Source organism: Notamacropus eugenii, chromosome 5 (assembly GCF_028372415.1).
Source record: "Notamacropus eugenii isolate mMacEug1 chromosome 5, mMacEug1.pri_v2, whole genome shotgun sequence".
Lineage (NCBI taxonomy): Eukaryota > Metazoa > Chordata > Mammalia > Diprotodontia > Macropodidae > Notamacropus > Notamacropus eugenii.
The window spans coordinates 20,962,620-20,980,284 of record NC_092876.1 but is presented as its reverse complement, the minus strand read 5'-3'; the positions used below and the strand labels follow the sequence as shown (position 1 = coordinate 20,980,284).

General features: G+C 41.2%; 1 pseudogene; it reads left to right on the top strand.

Annotated features, from left to right (window-relative positions):
• Nucleotides 1–17,035: 17,035 nt before the first annotated feature.
• Nucleotides 17,036–17,660, top strand: LOC140507388 (GTP-binding nuclear protein Ran pseudogene; annotated as a pseudogene).
• Nucleotides 17,661–17,665: the final 5 nt, after the last annotated feature.

Below are 17,665 nucleotides of genomic sequence, written 5' to 3'. Positions count from 1 at the left end.
GGAGAATGCAATCCGAGGTCGACAGTCATGGGGAGGGAAAGGATCATAAGAGAATAGAAGTAATGGGGGACAGGATAGGATGGAGGGAAATATAGTTAGTCCTATACAACACAACTAGTATGGAAATCATTTGCAAAACTACACAGATTTGGCCTATATTGAATTGCTTGTCCTCCAAAGGGAAGGGGTGGAGAGGGAGGGAGCTAAAGAAGTTGGAACTCAAAGTGTTAGGATCAACTGTAATGTTCTTACCACTAGGAAATAAAAAATACAGGTTAAGGGGTAAAGAAAGCTATCTGGCCCTACAGGACAGAAGAGAAGACGGAGACAAGGGCAGAGAGGGAGGATAGAAGAGAGAGCAGATTGGTCACAGGGGCAATTAGAATGCTTGGGTTTGGGGGGGGAGGGGATAAAAGGGGAGAAAATTTGTAACCCAAAATTTTGTGAAAATGAATGTTAAAAGCTAAATAAAAATTAAAAAAAAATGAAATCAAGCAGTGAGAGAGAAATATATTGGGAGGAGAAAGGGAGAAATTGAATGGGGCAAATTATCTCTCATAAAAGAGGCAAGCAAAAGACTCATTAGTGGAGGGATAAAGAGAGGAGGTAAGAGAAAAACATGAAGTCTACTCTCATCACATTCCACTAAAGGAAAGAATAAAATGCACACTCATTTTGATAGGAAAACCTATCTCACAATACAGGAAAGTGGGGGATAAGGGGACAAGCAGGGTGGGGGGGATGATAGAAGGGAGAGCATGGGGAGGAGAGTGCAATTCGAGGTCGACACTCATGGGGAGGGATAGGATCAAAAGAGAATAGAAGTAATGGGGGACAGGATAGGATGGAGGGAAATATAGTTAGTCCTATACAACACAACTATTATGGAAGTCATTTGCAAAACTACACAGATTTGGCCTATGTTGAATTGCTTGCTTTCCAAAGGGAAGGGGTGGAGAGGGAGGGAGGTAAAGAAGGTGGAACTCAAAGTGGTAGGATCAACTGTCGAGTAATGTTCTTGCCACTAGGAAATAAGAAATACAGGTAAGGGGGTATAGAAAGCTATCTGGCCCTACAGGACAAAAGAGAAGATGGAGACAAGGGCAGAGAGGGATGATAGAAGAGAGAGCAGATTGGTCATAGGGGCAATTAGAATGCTTGGTGTTTGGGAGGGGGAGGGGATAAAAGGGGAGAAAATTTGTAACCCAAAATTTTGTGAAAATGAATGTTAAAAGCTAAATAAATAAATTTAATTTAAAAAAAAAATGGAACTTTCCATAAAATAATAAGCAGTATCTACCCAAAACCACCAGCAAGCATTATATGCAATGAGGACAAACTAGATGCATTTCCAGTAAGATCAAGGGTGAAACAAGGATGTCCATTATCACCACTGTTATTTAATATGGTATTAAAAATGCTAGCTTTAGCAATAAGAGAAGAAATTGAAGGAATTAGAATAGGCAAAGAAGAAAGTAAGTTAGCACTCTTTGTAGATGATATGATGATATACTTAGAGAATCTCAGAGAATCAAGTAAAAAACTATTTGAAAAAAAACTATTTGCCCAACAGCAAGAGATAGAAAGAGAAATTTCATTTAAAGCTATGGTAGACACTATAAAATATCTGGGAGTTTACCTGCCAAAACAAACTCAAGGACTACATGAACACAATTACAAAACACTTTTTGCACAAATGAAGTCAGATCTAAGTAAGTGGAAAAACATCAGTTGCTCGGGGGAAGGCTGAGCTAATATAATAAAAATGACAATTCTACCTAAAGTAATTTACTTATTCAGTGCCACGCCAATCAAACTACCAGATAATTATTTTCTAGAGCAAGAAAAAATAATATCAAAATTCATCTGGCAGAACAAAAGGTCCAGAATATCAAGGGAAATAAGGAAAAGAAATGCTAGGGAAGGTGGCCTAGCCCTACCAGATCTCAAACTGTATTATAAAACAGCAATCATCAAAACCATTTGGTACTGGCTAAGAAACCAGCAGGGGTAGACCAGTGGAATAGGTTAGGCACTCAAGTCACAGTAGTCCATGAATATATCAATCTACTGTTCGATAAATCCAAGGACCCCAGCTTCTGGGATAAGAATTTTTGTCACTGTTTGACAAAAACTGCTGAGAAAAATGAATAACAGTGTGGCAGAAACTGATCATAGACCAATGCCTGACACCGAACACAAGAATAAAGTTCAAATAGATACACGATCTAGGTATAAAGATTGATACTATTAACAAATTAGCAGAGCAAGGAATAGTGTATTTGTCAGATTTACGGAGAATGGAGAAATTACGACGCAACAAGAAATAGAGAACATTATGAAGTGCAAAATGGATAATTTTGATTACATTAAATTGAAAAGTTTTTGCACAAATAAACCCAATGCAACCAAGATTAGGAAGGGAGCAGAAAACTGGGAAAGAATTTTTGCAACTAGTGTCTGTGATAAAGGCTTCATTTCTAAAATATATAGAGAACTGAGTCAAATGTACAAGAATACAAGTGAATCCCCAATTGATAAATGGTCAAAGGATACGAATAGGCAGTTTTCAGAGGAGGAAATAAAATCTATCTCTAATCATATTAAAAAATGCTCCAAATCACTACTGATTAGAGAGTTGCAAATTCAAACAACTCTGAGGTACCATATCACACCTATCAAATTTGCTAATATGACAAAACAGAAAGATGATAAATGTTGGAGAAGATGTGGGAGAGCTGGAACACTAATTCATTGTTGCTGGAGCTATGAGCTGATCCAACCATTCTGGATAGCAATTTGGAACTATGCCCAAAGGACTCCAAAAATGTGCATACTCTTTGACCCAGTAATATCACTTCTGGGACTCTATCCCAAAGAGATCAAAGAAATGAGAAAGGGTCCCACATGTACAAAAATATTTATAGCACCTCTCTTAGTGTTGGCGAAAAACTGGAAATCAAGGAGATGCCCATCAATTGGAGAATGGCTGAACAAGCTGTGGTATATGAATGTAATGGAATACTACTGTGATATGAGAAATTATGAACAGGAAGACTTCAGAGGAGCCTGAAAAGACTTACATGAACTGATGCTGAGTGAAAGGAGCAGAACCAGGAGAACTTTGTACACCACAGTGTGAGAGGAATTCTTCTGGTAGACTTAGTACTTAGTACTTCATTCAAATGCATGAATTTAAAAATTTCCAATGAACTCTTGAAGCAAAACACCTTCCACATCCAGGGAAAGAACTATGGAATTGGATCACAGATGGAAACAGACCATTTTCTTTTGTATTATGTTCTGTTTTATGGTTTCTCCCATTCCTTTTAATTCTTCTATGCAACATGCATTTAATAGGAACGTACATGTGGAATCTATACAAGGTTGTATGCCATCTCAGGGAGTGAGTGGGGAGGAAGTGGGGACTGAGTGGGAGGGAGAGGAAAAAATCTAAGAAGTATGGAAGTGGTTGTCGAACACTCAAAACAAATAAAAGAATTCAATTAAAAAAAAAGAAATCTGAGGAACGTGGAAAAAAAATCATCAAGGGAAATTGCCCAGAAGTGGAAGGTAAAATTGTCATCAAAAGTATGCATCAATCACCTCTTGAATGGATCCCAAGTTGAAAACCATAAAGAATATGGTATCCAAATTCCCGAGTTAACAGGTCAAGGAGAAAATACTGCAAGCAGCCAAAAAAACAATTCAAATATCATGAAACCACAGTCAGGATTACATAGGACCTAGCACCTTCCACATTAAAAGATAAGAGGAATTGGAACTTGATATTCCATCAGGCAAAAAAGCCTGGATTACAATCAAGAATCAACTACCCAGCAAAACTGAGCATCATTGTTCAGGGGAGGAATTTTGTATATTCAATAAAATAGAGGACTTCCAGACTTTCCTGATCAAATGACAAGGGCTCAATGGAAAATATGATTTTGAAATACAAAACTGAGAGGCATGCAAAGGTAAACAGAAAAGGGGGAAAAAAATCATGTTATTCAATGAGGACAAACTGCATCCTTATATGCAAAGATGATACTTAAAACTCTTGAGAACTATATCTTTATTAAGACATTTAGAAGGGATCTAGATAGATAGATAGATACATAGATAAATACATTGGTAGATAGATAAAGGGGATGAGTTTAGGTTGACTTTGATGTAATGATAAAAACCAAATTAAGGAGTTTTAATGGGAGCAGAGGAAAGGAAAGAGGCAGAAAATGGTAAATTACATCACACGATGAGCCAGCAGTATCTATTACAGTAGAAAAGAAAGGAGGGAGATGAGCATATAGCTCAAGGAAGGAATAACATACTCAGGTATAAAAATCTAACATCCTATAGGCAGTAAAAGAGGAAAGGAGAAAGAGAAAGGAGGAGCAGGAAAAAAGGTAGGGAAGAAATAGGAAAGGAAAAGGGAAAGAAAAGGGAGGGCAGACTGAGGTGGGTTTTGGTCAAAAGCAAAACTCTAGTGAGGAGAATGGAGAAAGGAAAGTGTAAGGGGAGGGAATAGGATGGAGAGACTCAGAAAGTAATCATAACTGTGAATGTGAATGGGATCAACTCTCCCACAAAATGGAAGAGGAAAGCAGAAAAAATTAAAAACTATTATCCCACAATATGTTGTTTGTAAAAAACACATTTGTAACACAGGGATATAAATATTTTTGTACACATGAATCCTTTCCTCATTTTTATGATCTCTTTGGGATGGTATCTCTGAGGTATCCCATTACACCTATCAGATTGGCTAACATGACAAAACAGGAACACGATGTTGGAGATGTCACAAAGCTGGAACACTCATTCATTGTTGGTAGAGCTGTGAGCTGATCAAAGCATTCTGGAAAGCAATTTGGAACTCAGCCCCAAGGGCTATAAAAATGTACATACCCTTTGACCCAGCAATACTGCTTCCTGGACTGTATGCTAAAAAGATCATACAAGTAGGAAAAAGAACAAAATGTACAAAAATATTTATAGCAGCCCTTTTTGTGGGGGCCAACAACTGGAAATTGAGGGGATGCCCCTCACTTGGGGAATGGCTGAACAAGTTGCAGTATATGAAAGCAATGGAATACTATTGTTTTATAAGAAATGATGAGTAGGCGCACTTTAGAAAATCCTGGAAAGACTTATATGAACTGATGCATAGGGAAGTGTGCAGAACTGGGAGAACACTGGACCCAGAAACAGCCACAGTGTGGGATGACTGATTTTGATAGACTTAGCCCTTCTTGGAAATGCAAGGGCCTAAAACAATTCCAAAGGATTCATGATAGTAAATGCCACCCACACCCAGAGAAGGAACTATGGACTCTAAATGTAGATTATAGCACAATACTAGTTCTTTTTTGTTTTGTTTTTTCTTTCTCATGGCTCCTCCCATCCATTTTAATTCTTCTATGCAATATGACTAATGTGAAAATGTGAATAGGAATATGTGTGTGAAACCATACAATATTGCAAGTCGTCTTGAGGACGGAGGGGAAGATAATTTAAAACTTATGGAAGTGCATATAGAAAACTAAAAAAAAAAATTTAATTTTTAAAAAAGAGAAGGTGCTAGTAGCCTTTACCCCTCTTTTGCCCAGCAGAGAAACCGAGGCCCAGGGGGAGGAGGAGGAAGGGGAGGGCAATAGTGTGTCCTGGCCTTGCTTTTGCACTTAGGTCACCCCCATGGACTTTGGTTTGATTGTCCATAAGATGGGGGTCCTCATATCTTACCAGGTTGCGAGCACATGAAAACCAGCCTGACCCGAGCCTGTATTAGGTGGCATGAGAAGCCGACCTCAGGCAAGGGAGCCCTATGTGCCCCGAGCCTCTGAGCTGTGGGCCAATGAAGCTCCACCAACTTGGATGGGAGTTGGCCATGGGGCGTTTAAGGGGGTCAGAGGGCGGTCCCTGCCCAGAGGGTAGAGCTAGCTCCTGCTCTATTCTGCACCCCTAGTGCCAGACTCAGGACCTGGCACACAGTCACACTGGACCCAAATTTGACATTGACCTGCTTGTGTCTCACTTGAAGCAATAAAGTACAAAAGATACTTGTGTGATCCAGGTTTCTCCAGAACTGAAATATACGGAATGCTTTGTGGTAGTGAGTGGAACCTCCCTGAGACACAGGTGTGTTCTCCATTAGAGTCCAAAAGAGAATAAAGAGCTGTGAAGCAACTAGAAGCAGGCAATGTTACCATGGTGTTTTCTGTTTGGATTTAAAGTGAATTAATCCACTAGGACAGTGCAGCCTATGGGCCAAGCACAATGTCACATGCACTTGATGTGAAGAACTCATGGAAAACAGAAACCTTTGGAAACTGTGCAGTGGCAGCACTTCAGAGAATGGCAAGATGGGCCTTTCAGAGAAGTTCCCTCAAACAACAAGCTTCAACATTTCTCCTGCTCCCTAATCAGAGTCTTGTGGAGTCATTAGCCTGGTTTGATTTCTCACCCTGAAGTTTCTCTTATCATGTAAAGATTTCAGCTAAAACGTTTAGCACAGGGCAGAAACATCCTTTAAGGACTGGCTTCCCTGGGGATCTCTACACTGAGTCTTCATTTTTATTTTTATTTCTGGTGAGAAAAGAAAAGTTTATGGACTCTTTCTAGATTTGATATTGAAGGGAAATTTTAAAAATTAACTAAAAAAAGAAACAAAGGGATACACACAGGGTATAGAATATATTGTGCTTCAGCTGAAGAACAAAAAAGGGTAGCATCCTAATCTCAAAGAAAATAAAAGCAAAAATAGATCTAATTAAAAGAGAAAAGTGAGAAAACTCCATCCTGTTAAAAGGCAACATAGACAATGAAGGAATATCATTACTAAACATCAACATTAAACATTAGTAAACATAAACTAAACATTACTAAGCATCAAGTGGTATAGAATCTAGATTCTTAGAGAAGTTAAGAGAGTTACAGGAACACAAAACAAAAATATTCTAGTGGGGTACCTCAATATCCCCCTCTCAGAAGTGGATGCATTTAACCACAAAATAAACTGAAAAGAAGTTAGGGAGGTGAACAGAATTAGCAAAGTTAGACAGGGTAGACCTCCAGAGAAAACTGAATGGGGATACAATGGAATATACTTTTTCTCAGCAGTACTTGGCACCCACACAAAAATTGATCATACACTAGGGGATAAAAGCCTCACAATCCAATGCAGAAAGGCAGAAATATGAATTGCATCTTTTTCTCAGGTCATGAAGGAATAAAAATTATATGTAATGAGACTAAAAATCAATTGGAAATGAAACAATCTAATCCTAAAAAATGAGTGGGTCAAACAACAAAGCATAGAAATGATGAATAACTTCATACAAGAAAATTACAATAATGAGACAATGTAATGCAAAACTGAAGCAGTTCTTAGGAGAAATTTTATATCTCTAAATGCTTACATGATAAATAGAAAAAGAATTCAATGAATTCGGCATGCAACTAAAATAGCCAGAAAAAGAACACATTAAAAATCCCCAATTAAATAACAATTGAGAAATAGTTATGACCAAAAAAGATTACTAAAATTAAAATTAAGAAAACTGTTGAAGTAGTAAATAAAACTAAGAGCTGGCTTTATGGAAAAACCAATAAAATAGATGAAGTTTTGGTTAATTTAATTTAAAAAAAAGAAAACCAAATTGTCAGTATCAAAAATGACTGGCCGTGGAGACAGGAAGACCTGAGTTCAAATCTGGCCTCAGATACTTGATACACTTAGTAGCAGTTTGACCCAGGGCTAGTCACTTAACCCCAATTGCTTTACCTGCCCTCCTGCAAAAAAAAAAAAAAAATTGAAAAGGGTAAATTTATCACCAATGAAGAAGAAATTTAAAAAATAATCAGGAACTATTTTGCCCAACTGTATCCCAGCATTAGAAATATTGCTGTTAGCAATAACATAAGAAAAAGAAAGTAAAAGAATTAGAATAGGTAAAAAAGAAACAAAGCTATCACTCTTTGCAGATGATAGGATGATATACTTAGAGAATCAAGGAAAAAACTACTTGAAATAATAAACAACTTCAGCAAAGTTTCAAGATATAAACCCACATAAATCACTGGCATTTCTATATATTACTAGCAAAACCCAACAGCAAGAGATAGAAAGTAAAATTCCATTGAAAGTTACCACAGACATCATGAAATATTTGGGAATTGACCTGCCAAAACAAACCCAGAACTATATGAACACAATTACAAAACACTTTTCACACAAACAAGTCATTTCTAATAACTGAGAAAATATCACTTCTTATGGGTAGGCTGAACTAATATAACAACAGTGATAATTCTACATAAATTATTTATTCAGTGTCATACCAATCAAATGACCAAAATTTGTTTTGCAGAGCTATTAAAAATATTACAATTCACCTGGAAGAACAAAAGGTTCAAAATATGAAGTGAATTAATGAAAAGAAATGCTAGGGAAGGTGGCCTAGCCATACCAGATCTCAAATTGTATTATAAAGCAGCAATCATCAAAACTACTTGGTACTGGCCAAGAAACAGAGCAGTAGATAAGCAGAATAGGCTAGGTACACAAGACAAAGTAGTCAGTGACTGTAGTAATCTTACTGTTTGATAAACCCAAAGATCCATTTCAGGGATAAAAAATCACTATTTGAAAAAACTGCTGAGAAAACTGGAAAAGAGGATGGCAGGAACTGGGCATAGACTAACATCTTAAAGCATATACCAAAATAAAATCCAAATGGGTACATGATTTAGATACAAAGGCTATTACTATACGCAAATTAAGAGAGCAAGGAATAATTTATCCCTCAGATTTATGGAGAAAGTGATGACCAAACAAGAGATAGAGAAGCCTATGAGACACAAAATGGGCAATTTTGATTACATTAGATTAAAAAGATTTTGCACAAACAAAAGCACCACAGCCAAAGTTAGGAAGGAAGCAGAAAGACAGGAAACAATTTTTACAGTAAGTATTTCTGATAAAGGCCTCATTTCTAAAATACATACTGAGTCAAATTTATCAGAATATAAATCATTTCCCAGTTCATAAATGGTCAAAGGAGATGAACAGGCAGTTTTCAGAGGAAGAAACTAAAACTATCAACAGTCATATGAAAAAATGTTCTAAATCACTGTTGATTAGAGAAATGCAAATTAAAACAACTCAGGTCCCACATCACACCGCTAACATGACAAAACAGGAAAATTGTAAATGCTGGCAATGTTGGAAAATTGGAACACTAATTCATTTTTGGTGGAGTCATGAATTCATGTAATAATTTTGGAGATAAAAAAGTGTATACCCTTTGATTCAGCAATGTCACTTCTAGGGCTGTATCCCAAAGATTTCAGGCAAATGGGAAAAGGCCAGAGATGTACAAACATATTTATAGCAGCCCTTTTTGTGATGGTCAAGAACTGAAAACTGGGGGGATGCCCATCAACTGGGGAATAACTGAACAAGTTGTGGTATATGAATGTAATGAAATACTATTGTACTCTAACAAATGATGAGCAGGAAGACTTCAGAAAAATCTGGAAAGACTTCTATGCACTGATACTGAGTGATGTGAGCAGGACCAGGAGAACATTGGAAACATAAAACGCAATATTGTATAATGGCCAACTTTGGGAGACTTAGCTCTTCTCACCACAGCAAGGAATTAAGACAATTCCAAAAGACTCATGATACAAAATACTATTCATATCCACAGAAAAGAGTATGACTGCAGATCACAGCCTGCTATTTGCTTGTTTTTTCTTTTATTTTGTTTCTTCTTTCTTCTGGTTCCTCCCATTCATTCTAATACTTCTTGTCAACATGACTAATGTAAAAATGTTTAATAAGAATATATATGTAATATATGTAGAGCACATATCATATCCCACAGCATCTTAGGGAAGGAGGAGAGAAGTAGAGAAAAATGACTCAAAAAGTTATGAAAGTGAATGCTGAAAACCAAAAACAAATAAAATAATTAAAAAAAAAGAATCTGTGGAGAAGAGATAAGGTCATCTGAAATTCCTCCCCACAAGTGTCCAGAGTAACACATTAAGAAAATTCAATGAAGACTTTGTGAGAAGCTGGGAAGTAGTGTGTACTCTTGTATACGTGTATGTATGTGGGGGTGGGAGGACAATGGATGGTAATTACTGAGGAAAAACAAAGAAAAAGGAATGATCTAGTAAATTTCCTAGAAGTTTGAAATAAATTTTTAACTAGATAAAAGTATGAATAGGATTCTAAAGAGAGATCACTCACAAACTAGCCTCAAGTGAGTGGAATGAAACTGTTCCCAACCAAGTGAAGAAGAGTTCTCTATTTTCATACCGAGGGGTTCAGAAAACACTGGCTATGATTTGTCAGTCAAAAGCATCTGCTGCCATTGTTTTATCAATGTTTGCAATTGTTCAAGGAATATATTCATTCATTATATTACTTAATTATAGAGAAATAAAAGTAACCATGTGGGGAAGGAGGGTTCCTTGATTCAGTAAAAATATAATGTTTTATGAGCTGGTGTTGGAGACTGAGCTCATGCATAAGAGACACTGACACTATTAATGAAAAATGAATTATTTCAACACGCCACTGGAACGCAAGAACACTGGGGATCAGGAGTCAAGAGACAGACAGAGGGATATCATACAAGAGAGTGTCCATATCTGTAAAGCCTTTGATAGTTGGGAGGGCTCATCTATTTGTCCAATCTGCTACATGTAGAACACATGTTCTGCCAACGAACTTGGCATTCCATGTTCTTCCATCTCATTTTCTTCCATTTCCAGCAGAAGGATGTCACTTTTTCAGTTTTTTTATTATTTTAGACCAATTCTCTCTCATGTGAGTAAAAATCTCTTTTCACTTTTGTCATTTTGATTTTGTTGAATTTACCTTCTATTCATAACCTATATTTTACTTTTATTTCCTTTGTGTCAGTAATTGAACTTTTGAGCAATTATACATAACTGTCTCCTTTTCCTAAAAAGGTACCCTTTCTTCTCTCTGTCCCCTGACCTGATGTTACCCAGCACTTCTTTGTAAGCTTGCCTACAAAACCTCACAGATCCTATCCAAAGGATGGGTCCTAATAGCTCAGGAGGAGAGTGTCTCTGTGTTTAATGTGGAACTGTGAGACACATATGTCCATCACCTACTCCTGGAGTGTCTCACAGTCTTGAGTGGATAAATGAACTACTGTTCATTGTCTGTCTGGGACCTGTGCTCCCTTTATTCTGGCTGTCCCCAGCAAGAGCCCTGACAATTCTCACAACAGGATCATAGGAAGAAATAGTTATATGGCTGCTGGTACATAGCAGACACCATAGAACCAGCCTACTAACCCTTTCCAGTTTTCTTATACCTTGGTCCTCTTCTCCTCTCTGACCCAGGAACACTGGTCCGCTGGGTGATTCCAGACCAAGACCCTCCATCGCCTGACCCTGTGCCTTCCCAAGGGTTATCTCTCATGCAGGGAATGTCCTCCCCCTGACCTGAGCCTCCTGGCTTCCTTCTTAACCCAGGTAACATCTCACCTGAAACAAGCAAGCTTTTCCTAGTTGCTGACTCTGCTTCCTCTCAGAGCACCTCCCACCCATACTGTACAGAGCTTGTTTGGACACAGGTGCTGATATATTCTCTGCCCCATGAGACTGTGAGATCCTTGAGAGCAGGGACTGTTCTTTTGTAAAACTTCCTTTGCATCCCCAGGAAGTTGGCACAGTGGCTGGCACAGAGGAGTCACTTTCTAAATAATTATTGACTTAGCCTAAAAAACGATAAATGAGAGGGGTTCAGAGAGACATAGGAAGATTTGTGTGGCCTGAGGCAGGAGGACATGAGCAGAACCAGGAGGAAAATTTCTGCTCTGCTTACAGCACTGCATAGGACAACCTACATGTAAAAGGATAAGGCTTCCTTGGTTCTCTTGGATTCCAGGTTTGTTGATGCTGGTGAGATCTGTGGACGGACTGCACTCACCTGGGATGAGGGTCTCTGGGTGTCAGGAGCCATTCCCTTTGGTTCTACACTCTGTCGTAGGAAAAGGCTTTGGTCTTTGCAAGCTGCCCTGGGGAGGGTGAAGAAAGTCAGACTGGAAGAAACATAGTCTTTGCCTCCTCTTCCCAGGGTGGATGCTGACCTGTCAGGAATGAAAAAGGGTAAGCTCTCAGAGCAGTTACGAAGGCTCTGCTCTGTCCTCAGGGGAGAGACTCCATCTCAGGAGAAGGGCAGCAGGGAGGCTGAGACTTGGAAGTGACCTTGGTCTGAGCAGGAAGAAGACTTGCCACCTTCTCTCTTTCCCTTTGATCTCATGTCCCTCCCCCATCCTTCTGCAGAAACCAGAAGGGGCTTGGATTCCAGATGAGATGAGACCAGGTAGAGCCTCAAGGACCAGACCAAAAGCTCTGCCTCTAAGTGGTACTATAGGTGAGATATGTTGGTCAGGCAACTGTGACCCATTGGCCAAACTGGGAATCGCACCCTAGAATCTTTGGGATGTGACAGGGAGCCTAGAGAGGTAACAGAAGCAACCCTCAGAGCCAGGATTTGGCGGGGTTTGCCCTGTTCTCCAGCTGAGAAAACTGTACCTAAACAGGGTAAAGTGATTCAGGGTCACACAGCTAGGAGGTGAGTGAGGACAGATTTTAATTCAGGAAGATGTGTCTTCCTGACTTCAGGCCAGGTGCTCTACCTACTAGTACCACCTAATTACCCAGGATTTATTGGTGAATAAATGCATGCACCCAAAGGGTGAATTTCATACTGGTCATTAAGTCATGTCCTTTATGGCACTGGTTGATGGTCCCTATGCACTTTCCAAGGAAAGGACCAGATCAACTGGGCATCCTGACTCACCTTCCAGGGGAACATCAGAGACAGAGACAGGGAGAGGGGGATGGGGGAGAGAAAGAGAGAGAGAGAGGGAGAGAGAGAGAGACAGAGAGAGAGAGAGACAGACAGAGAGAGACAGAGAGAGACAGAGAGAGAGACAGAGACAGAGACATAGAGAGACAGAGACAGAGACAGAGAGAGAGAGACAGAGACAGAGAGAGAGACAGAGAGACAGAGAGAGAGAGAGAAAGAGAGTGTGTATGTGTGTCTGTGTCTGTGTGTGTCTGTGTGTGGAGTGTGGAACAGGGCCAGTGGATGACAGGTCAGGTTTTCTGCCTGTCCCAGGATCTTCATCTCGTTTTCTACCTATCTACTTTCAGTTAACATACTTTCACGGAAGCAGTGCCTTGTAGCAAGGACTGCTCCAGCACACTTATGTAGTATCCTTCCACACAGCCAGTGTTGTTTCTACTTGCTGGGGGCTTTCTGGTGGGGCTGAGGAAACACATTCCTGTTTGACCTTTCCCATAAGCTCCACTGTAGGTCCACTTTGGCCAAAAGGTTACTAGATTGTAACCCTGGTGGCAACTTGGGCAGGCCTCCCTGACAATGAGGACTGTCAAATAGTCATCCCTGGTACACTGTGCCTTCCCTCAGAGGGCACCATGACCCTCAGACCTAGTACCTGGGCTGCAACACCAGCAGTGCTCATGGTAGCTCATCCTCCCTCAGACCAGTTGCCCTCCAGTAAATTAAAACTTTCCTACAAGGAGGATGTCTCCCCCTTCTAGAACCCTGCCTGGTGACCCCCTTGTCTTCTGCTCATCATCTCCCCTCAACAGGTGGCCTCTCCTTAACAGTTTTTGAAGCAGATGCCTGCAGTCACGGTGAACCTACCCCAACTCTCTCTGCATTCCCAAAGCTGTTCACTCCTAACTTCCACCACTCACTGTTATGGCCCCTGGGCTTGGCCTCCCTCCTGCTTCTCTACCCATCAGAATCCTCTTCATGAACTGTGTTGCTATTGAGTGTGAGCCTGGCCTAGACCACCAAAGGAGAAGGCTTCCCTAGCACCTGGGTACAGTGGGCCAGCAGGCCCAGCCTGGGCCTGGTCTGTGGCTCAGGAATCTCAGGGGCAGAATGGAGGGAGGGTTCCCTGTGGCTGAGGCCTGGGGTTCAGACCCTAGCCCTTGCTCTCTTCAGTGACAGCAGGGAGCCCTGACAATTAAGGGATGGCTTCCAGAAGACCTACTCACAGCACTGGTCAGTACTCATGGATCTAAAAGGAATTCCCTGCCTCTGAGGCATGGCCTAAGCTCCTCCACCCTTGAGTTCAAGTCTTGAATCAGTGCCAACTTCTCAGGAAGACTAGGGTAGCTGCCTGGTTTTGGCAACAGAGATCTAAGAGGGAGATGAGTAAGTGTTCCCTCTCATGGAAACAGTGACCTCATGGCTGCCAGCAACCTTAAGGATCAGCTTTGTTCAGTGGCTAAGAACCAAAGGGAGGTACCTGGGGTCTACCTTAGCTTGTTACTAATCCAGCTGGCTCAGTCACATTCTGTCAAGAAGGGACAGTTCTAGGAGTCCTTACAGGAAGCTTGATTAGTGAGTGCATGGCACAGCACTGACACTTGGTGGATAGGATGCTCTGGTCTGGAGGCAGTTGGGGCATAGAAGGAGCAAAACATCAATGGAGACAGGGAAAAGGAAAGGAAGGGTTGAGGCAGAGGCTAGGTGCATCCCATATGGGGGTTAGATGAGCCCTGTAGGACAAAGGAGAAGCTCTCTGAGCATCAGATGGGAGGGGCAGACAGTCCAACAAGGCACAAGTGTTGGTAAACACTGTACCCACTGGGCCCCAGCAAAACCAACTACCTTTCCCCATGACAAGAACAAGATGACTTATGAAGAGATTCTCTTCTAAAAACAGGACTATCTTGTAACCACAGAATTATCATATTCCCAAAGTTATCATATTCAATCCAGAGGTCAAGCTATAGACATCAAATCTCAAAGCTATCTTGCTACAGAGGCAACAGAAGAAAAATACACCCCTGAGAAACCCCTGAGCCTGGTTTCCAGGAGTGAATGACACCCCTGACCAAAGTTGTAAGTTATCATCTATCCCATTCAATCCAGAGGTCAAGCTATAGACATCAAATCTCAAAGCTATCTTGCTACAGAGGCAACAGAAGAAAAATACACTCCTGAGCCTGGTTTCCAGGAGTGAATGACACCTGTGAACAAAGTTGTAAGCTATCACCTAATTAGCATAAGTGCCAGATAATCCACTGCTTTTCCTATATAAGCTTTAGCATCACCTAGTTAACTTGCAAGCTCCTAAAAGAATCCAAGCACCTTAAAGAGCTCTGCCCACTACACTGGTGTTAAAACAAATCTTTGCCGCCTTGACTTAAACAATGTTGAGTCCCTAAATTCATTCCAGAGGATTCTCTCTTGTACTGGAGTGTTTGGGGAGGAGGGGTCCATGAACCTCTTAAACTGCATCAGGGTGATGCCCTCCTGATGTGGACAGAGAAGGCATTCCCACTCAGCCCTGAAGGGAAGATGGGGGATTCCCTCCTGTCTTCAGTGGGGGGAGGGCATTCCCTCCCAAGCATCTGAGCTGAGCTAAGTGGTATCTGCAGATTGACGATGGGTGAAAGCACTGGCCCAATGTTCTAACCTTAGACCATCTTGACAGTGACATCCTGACGCCCAGGGTAAAGCAGGGTACTATATCCAAATACACTGTCAGGGGAGGCTAAGGCATGAAAGACTGCAGCAAGTGATCTAGCAAAATGCCACAACAAATTAAAATTTTCACATAACAGTTGCAAGATGGGCCCCAAAAGCAAACGTGGAGAAAGCAAGGTCCACACAGCAACATGTTTCAACTGTACGTACTCAAACCAGTTTCAGTCTTTTCCACCACTTTGAAAACAGGCAGAATTACAGCAACTGTAATTCAAGGAGGCAAACAACAAAGATCTAGCAAATGCTTGTTGATTTCCTGACCAACTGGGTACCAGGCACTAAGCTAGGCCCTGGTGGTGCTATGTTGTGAACCTGGTTAAGGAAAAGGCTGGTGGTGCCCTTGAAGGCCGCTAGGTGGCAGAGTGGACTTAGCGCTCACCCTGGAATCAGGAAGACTCATCTTCCTGAGTTCAAATATAGCCTCAGACACTCAGCTGTGGGATTACACAGGCAGGTAGTGTCTAAAGCTGGATTTGAACTCGCATCTTCCTGACTCCAAAGCCAGCACTCTGTTCACTGAACCCCCTCATTGCCCCTGACAGCCAAGCATTTTAAGGATAATTGCACAGTCATCGGAGAGAAAAGTTACCCCAGATGGCAATCCTTAGAACTTTAGGAGCATTCCTCAGGAAATTCAAGCTAGACCACCCAGTAGGAAGACTTTCTCATCTCTAATAAAAGAGAGGATCCCAATTAGGACAAACCAAGGGAAGTTCAAATTCCCACAACTTAGAGACCCCCACTCTATTTCCATCTGGCTTCAGGGAGGTAGGTGAGATGGCTTGTCTTCACTAGAGATCACACTTCCTTGTCCAGCCCCCTCCCCCACCCCCAGGAGCCAAAACAAGGGATAGGAGAGCAATGGGGCCTTGAAGGCAGAAGGATGTCTTTCTTGGGAACATCCTAGAAATGGCAACATGGGCATGGATTCCTCAGAACTCACTGCTCCAGGCCCCTCCAACCTCATTTACACTAGTCACCCTATTACACAGGATTCCCAGGAGTATCTGCCAGGTGGGAGGGGGTGTGTGTGTGTGAAGGGTGGTTGTTAAAGAAACTCCTCAGAACTGGTTTCATTTCCTTGCTCTGCAGAAGTTCCCAATTACAACTAATATGAAAGTCCTCTTCATGTTGGCCATTAAATCAGAGAGAGAGACACACACACACACACAGAGGCAGAGAGGGCTTTTTGTGCAGACTGTGTGTGTGTGAGAGACACAGACAGAGAAACAGACAAAGGCACAGACAGAGACACAGAAAAAGACACAGAGAGAGAATTAGAGTCTGTACCTGTGGCAGTCAGGGGAAAACTCTAAAGCAAGTGCTTATAAATCCTAGCTGTTTGACTCTGGAAAAGTCACTAGACCTGTTTGTCTCAGTTTCCTCAATTATAAAGTGGTGAGCATTCAGTCAGGTGGAGACTGAGACACCTCTGGAAGAACCATCGCGATGGCCGCCCAAGGAGACCCCCAAGTGTAATTCAAACTTGTATTAGTTGGAGAGGGAGGTACTGGGAAAACCACATTTGTAAAACATCACTTGACTGGTGAATTTGAGAAGTATGTAGCCACCCTGGGTGTTGAGGTCCATGCTCTTGTGTTTCATACTAACAGAGGTCCTATTAAATTCAACGTATGGGATACAGTTGGCCAAAAGAAATTTGGTGGTCTCCAAGCTCAGGGTGCCAATATAACATTGGATGTAACATCAAGAGTTACTTACAAGAATATACCTAACTGGCATAGAGATCTGGTACTGAGACAATGTCCCTATAATGTTGTGTGGCAACAAAGTGGATATTAAGGACAGAAAAGTCAAGGCGAAATCAATTGTCTTCCATAGGAAGAAGAATCTCCAGTACTATGACATCTCAGTCAAAAATAACTACAACTTTGAGATGCCCTTCCTTAGGCTTGCTAGAAAACTTATTGGAGACCTCAATTTGGAGTTTATTGCCATGCCCACTATTACACCTCCAGAGGTTGTCATGGATCCAGCAGTGGCCGCGCAGTATGAGTAGGACTTACAGATTGCTCAGACAACTGCGCTCCCTGAAGGTGATGACCCGTAAGGGAA